The sequence below is a fragment of the Montipora foliosa genome, chromosome 5 (genome assembly GCF_036669935.1).
Source record: "Montipora foliosa isolate CH-2021 chromosome 5, ASM3666993v2, whole genome shotgun sequence".
Classification (NCBI taxonomy): domain Eukaryota; kingdom Metazoa; phylum Cnidaria; class Anthozoa; order Scleractinia; family Acroporidae; genus Montipora; species Montipora foliosa.
In genome coordinates, this window is record NC_090873.1 from 1,817,263 (window position 1) to 1,823,649 (window position 6,387).

General features: G+C 37.0%; 1 protein-coding gene across 4 annotated transcripts in view; it reads right to left on the reverse strand.

Moving 5' to 3' along the window:
- Positions 1-3,061, reverse strand: part of LOC138003336 (glutamate receptor 2-like) — a 33,674-nt gene extending 30,613 nt beyond the window's left edge. For 3 of the 4 annotated variants that reach the window (XM_068849344.1, XM_068849345.1, XM_068849348.1), the window contains exons 1-2: positions 2,682-3,061; positions 2,040-2,233 (exon numbers count right to left, since the gene is read on the reverse strand). The gene's annotated coding sequence lies outside the window, so the exon portion shown is untranslated. Of the gene's footprint in view, positions 1-1,524; positions 1,581-2,039; positions 2,234-2,681 lie in introns of those variants that run through there. The other variant, XM_068849347.1, reaches the window with a different exon arrangement.
- Between the last annotated feature and the right edge of the window lie 3,326 nt (positions 3,062-6,387).

The window sequence follows — 6,387 nt, forward strand, 5'->3', positions numbered from 1 at the left end:
CAGGAATGACAAATTTAACATATAATATATACCTAAGGCCATGTATTTTGCAAATAAATTGTTTGCAACTGAAAGCTAATCTTGCACTTTTAGCTTATTAACGCCGTAGCACCTGCGGTAGCACCTGCCGAAGCATTTATTTGCTTTTTATAGAATGCAGAATGCACAGTTTGAGGCAGTGAACGTAACTATTCATTCTTTTCATTTATTTGCCATTAACCACATGAAAGAAAACAAAATATAAGGGTAGAATACACTAAAAATTTATAATAACTTCAAGACGATACACGACAATGTGTTTAAGGTGGTAATGACAAGGAAGCCTATATAGAAGCCAGGGGCTTATGAACTATAGACTTCCTGACAATATAGGGTACATCATATGAAATTTTGAGGACAGCATAAAATGTATTATTTTAAAAACAAAAGAAAAGAAAAAGAAAGAAAAAGTATGTAGCTCAACAAAGAGTATATTTGACTAAGAAAGGCAGCTTATTAGCTCGACACTACTGTGTAAATTTACACATTTCAGAGTTTAGGGTTTCAGAAAGTATATTAAAACCTTTGTGAGAAATAATATGTTTGTCTCATCAGCGAAAAGAATAAAGTCCACCACCTTTGAAACATTGCACACACATCATTTATATAGAGCAGACAGAGGAGAGGGCCTAATATAGAGCCCTGACGCACCCCACATTTAATTTGGCAAGACTCCTAACAGATACCATTAAATTCCACATATTGTTATCTACCGCTTAGATAGCTTTCAAACCACCTAAGCGTGGTGCATCGAACACCATAATGCTTCAGAAATAACTCGAGCAATTTTCAATTGATTTGGTACAATACCAGAGGTGATGGATAAGTTCATAATGCTAGTAACAGGGAAAATTATTTTATCAATAGAATCTTTAATTAAATTCATAGAAATGTCATGACCTACAGCAGTACCTGAACGACAATTACCACAAATTTCAATAATTTCTTCATCACTTGCAACTTCTAGAAATATTGCATTGACTAGTTTTGGGGGTAAAAACGAACTATGCGACTTTTCTGATGCAGGAATTTTGCTAGTTAAATTAGGGCCAATGTTAGTAAAATATTTACAAAAAAGATTAGCTATTTCTTTTGGATCAGAAGCTTCAAGAGAATCTGCCCAAAATACAGATGGTAAACCACGCTTACCTTTATTTCTATTTAGGATTTCATTGAGAACTTTCCAAGTGGCCTTAACATTTGATTTTAGCTTCCCAAGTGGATCGTTCGTGAAAATGTTATCTATCAATGAAGATTTTTTCGCCGGAATTCTAGTGGGACATGTAATGAGTAGGAAAAACATCCTAGGTACAACAAAACCAAGAAATCGCTTGTCGCTAAATATGACAATGGTGATTAATTAATTTAAATTCCAATCACTCATTGAAAATACAAGCTTTTTATTTTTCCCAGTACTAGGTCCAAATCAGACAGAAATTCATTTAAGTTTAAGTCTGGCGGTCAAAAAATTAAGGGGACAATTACCTTTTTTTCTTTTGTTCTATTAATTTCAACAAACAAAGATTCAGCACTTCCATCGACAGGGAACACAAGATCAGGATGTTCTTTGTAATTTAAATGGTCACCAATGTAAATTAAGGCCAACACCTCCACCAACGCAAGTGACTCTAGGTTTATGCAAAAAATTATAACCCACAATATTGGAAAAATGATGACAATCATCAAGCCAAGTCTCAGGTGGGGAACATTGACGTATATTAGAAACAGCAAAACCAAAGAAAAAATCATCCAAAACCGAAACCCACATACAAAACCATCAGAAAACCGATACAATGGTGACAAGTGGGGCATTAAGAGCAAACTACACTAACACTTATGCACTTATCAATGTTATGCCCGAGGGGGGAGGGGAACACGGGATAGGGTGGGAGCTTTGATCAGAAACAAAATTTGGAGGCAATTAGTGCCTTACTCTTGGGATATTTCAATTCAAAGTTCTCCACCTTGGGGAAAGGTTTTGAGTTCAAAGTTATACCCACCAGACCGAGAAGTTCAAGCCATCTGAAGTAAAGAATATGTGCTTGACATCCACAAAATCATCCCAATCAGCCTCATATTTTTGGATTATTATTTCCCCGTCGATTTCAAAAGCCTGTCTCAGAAGATACTGAAGAGAACTGTAATCATCACGAACCACCAAAACTGTTTTGTTCCGTTCAAACTCCAAAAGGACCTGTTGTTTATATAAAAAGCAAAACAATAGTCCATTTTACAGTTGTGTGCTTAGTTACCTGGCCTGTGGATGAAAGTGAGGCTGGAGTTGACCTTGTTTTGATTGAAACCTCACTGCCTTTCTTATGTAAATTCTTACTAATTAGCATGACAATGTTCAACATCATTAACATATGAAAAGGAGGGAGGTCTGTATCATAACAAGGTCAACCTCAGCCTCACTTTCATTTAAAGGCCAGGTAACTAAGCACACAACTGTAAAGAGGTTTATAATATAAACTGCTGCGCTTGATTAGCATCACAGAAAGACAAGAATAGCATGAATATACAATTACATGAAAAAAAAATTCCGTGAGACCAACGGGAACAAAGTATTTGTTTACAAGTTCATCAATAAAAAGAACGAATGGTTTGTTAACGCGACGAATTTAAATAGATTTTTATCTCACCGTTCTTTGTTCCATTTTATTGCAGCGGGAAGGAGTGGAAGCGTGTTCGAACTTCTGGGAATTCTGGGTACTTTCAAGATGGCAGAACATTCCTATCCAAGCTCCCCGCATTCAAAATCCCGGTTGTTTTCGTCATTTTAACATTATTCAAACTTCCCGACACTGGGGCCATCATTCAAACTTCCTGATCCCGGGGCCAACATTTTAATATGTTCAAAGTTTCCTAAAATTCCCCAGGTGGGTCGCACACGGACGTTCAAAGTTCCCACCATCTCTTGGTCCCCCCACACCATCCCCTCGGGCATAACATAGATAGGTGCATTATTTCATCAAAGTATTTATGAATGTCATGGACTTGTCTAAAGCCTTCATATTTTTCAGTATTTGGTTAAATCATAGGCTTTATTTCTGCCGCTCTCTTGAGCCCAGACTCTGTGGGCTCATTTTCCGAGGAAAAGCAGCTGGTAATCGTCGGTAAGGGAGCCAAGTTAACTTAGGAGAATTTGCACACAAGTCCTCTCTAGAATTGCAATTTTGCAATCGCAAAAAGCTATAGCTCTGGGCCCAGTTCCTCAAAAGCCGATTAACGCTAATCTAAGATTAAAAATTAACCAAGCAGTTTATTTCTCTACTCCCAAATGCTGTTCGACGCAGATTTTCGGCAGAACTTTAATTGAGAAGACGTCAATCTTGAATAACAAAAATAAGCAAAAGAAACTTTCACCAAAAAGTTGAAAACGTGAAACAAAAGTTTACGCTAATCCTGGATTAAGTTAATCGGCTTTCGAGGAACCGGCCCCTGGAAACATCAATCGAAAATCTCTAATTGAACATTTCTATTTGATAACCAAGACCTGACAGTTTGGAGATTCGACTGGAATGCTTAATCTTGGTCTAAGACATGCGATTGCACTGAGGAAGCTAACCGGTACAATTTGTTCCTTGTTTTACATGGCAGCAGGAACTTGCGCAAAGGTTAAATGTGGTAATAAACAGATACTTACTTAAAACAGCAGTCGAATATTGAACCTCACCGCCCGCCAAATCGCGACGTTGCACCCCTAAGAGAAAATTTGTTCACGTCCCTAATTCATCTTGCTGCCCTGGGAATTGTTGTCATCTGCACTGACTTCGTCAAAACTTTCATCAAATTCTTGCTGGCCTTCATCGGAGTCACTAGATTCCTCACTCAGTTCATACTCGTTCATATCTTCATGGGGTCCGTCATCTTCATCCACCCCGAATTTCAGTTTGTTTTCCCTCCTACTCGATTTACATGTACTATCTGGCTGTTTCTGCAACTAAAGTTTTTAGTTTCACACAGAGTTTGTTTCATTTGCTTACCTTATTGTGGGGTTGAGAATTTGCTTTGTGAATTTCTCCCCCTCATTTTAAAGACTAACCCTAACTTTTGTCTATGATTTTTCCTCAACTGACCATCCACACACACATAATTTCCCAAAAATACCTGCTGACTAGTGAATGTTTTAGTTAGTGGAGAGGAACGCCTCCTTGTAAGGCGGATTCTAATAAAAACACCATTAGGGAAGCCACAAAGGTTGCTGGTGAAACTGCTGCTATTACTATTAAATAACAAACCCCATAGGTCTAAGCCCTTTTTTCCCAAAATCAATTGGATTACAATATTATTAAATATTAATCATGCACGACCAGATTACATGTTTTGATGCTTGCAAGAGAGTTTCTCGTACCCTGACAACTGTAAAATTCTGCCCGCGATCAAAACATTTATGTTCAAGCATAGGTAGGTCGAGTTAGCAAGGGATGGATCTGAACTAAAAGATGAGGCCTAAGTACAACTCACCTTTGTTTTGCCACTCCTTCTGAAAGCGAGGCTCCTCCATAACATTCAAGTTCTTCCGCAATGCATTTTGCCAGCAAATCCAAAAAAAGCATCGAGACTTCTCAAAGTATAGTTGTTTTTTATTCCGATTATGTTACTACTTTTTCGCTTCGCTCGCTCAGGATCAAAAATACAGAAGATTAATTTTCAAATTGCTTCACAGTGGATCATTATAAGAGCTTGATTTTAATATCAGCTACAAGAAGGAATAAGTAATATATAGATTTAGCCAAGCCTAAAGCGGAGCTCCCTGGTTATTTATTCTTACTGCCTGTAGGGTTAGTGAAAGCACTTGTTCACTCGCATTTTAAAGTAAAACAAACAAACAAATCAATTTTTTGTTTATGTCCAAAGGAGTAAAGATAATTGTTATTTTTAATTAACAATGAAAATCGAATTTTTATTGTCAACTGGAATTCAAAATTCCAGTTGGCAATAAAAATTTGAATTCCTGAACAAAGGAAAAACCGATTATACCACTTTTTGAAAATAACAGACGTACGGTGGATTGCATAAGGAAAGAATTTGTGGAGTAACTTCTTCCACTAAAGTATGAGCTATTACTGGTATTGTGTTGTCGTTGTCGTTCTCTTCCGCTCTCCTGTCGTTTCTGTTCTAGTCATAGGTCCTCCAGCCACCATGTAACTTTATCAGAGCTTCTAAAGATATGCCAAAAATTGCAATACAGAGAAAAAGGCACTCCAAAGCCGCCAGTGTGGACCACAGCTATCATAATATGTGAAACTGGATTGAAACCAGCGAAACCAGCGAAAAATGCAGAAAGAAAACATTTTTCAAACCGTAGAATGGTCGTGTGGCCGCGTCAAAAATGAAGCCTCGCTTATGTTTATAAGGAAGTTCGAAATAGTTTCTCCTTTTTTGAAACAAATAAACATATTCTGTACGTACATACACTTAGGGTAATCATATCAAGACAAAATTTTGGCCAGTGTACTATGTATTCATCATAGACTTCTCACATCTATTTTCCTCCAAAATAACGTTACCATGGCAACGATATAAGGCATTTCTTTGAGCCTTGAAAATCAAGATATATTGTCTTTTTTAAAAAAACGGTACGGTGAAATCTTCCCATACAGCGTTACCAGATAATGTTAGAAATAATCTCTAAAATATTTAAAATTCAACAAAATCTGTAGGTCAGTTTTTCAGAAAAATAAGTTTTTTTTGAAATGTGTCTAATTTTTTTTTTCAACTACGGAATTTTTTTAAATTTGAAAGACAGACGGTTTAAATTAATCTAAGCTGACTTGCAAAAAATGAAAAAAATTCACCTTCCGGAAGCAGCAGAGATATAAACGAGTAAAGTTGCAAAATCAGGAAAAATGAGGGGGTTACAAGATCGGCATTTACGCATGCGTCACCCGCTCATTCGAGCGCATGCGCGAGTGAAGCTATAGGCCACCACAAACGGATTTAAATGACCATTTAACGATGTGTGTACAATTTTCGTAGTTTTCGTGAATAGGAGATGTCTATTTATATTCTATATGTATACGAATCAGAAAAAGGGTGAGCAAAATTAGCGACACTCCACTATAGAGCAAGTTTCAATCGAGTGTAATTATTTTGGCCAATCAAAGAGGACTGATACAATCCAGTAAACCAATCAAAACTCGAAGTAATTACATGTAGCCAACACAAAGCGCGGGAAAATGTGCACGCGCGAGCGACGATTGGTTTCGGTTTCACTTCTGATTGGTTGGAAAACTTGGCGCGAGAACTTTGAAGCAATTACTGAGTGAAAGTAATTATAAATCAAAGTAATTCGCTTACTTTCGACATTCAATTGAAAACCGCTCTAAAAAACAAAACTGAAAA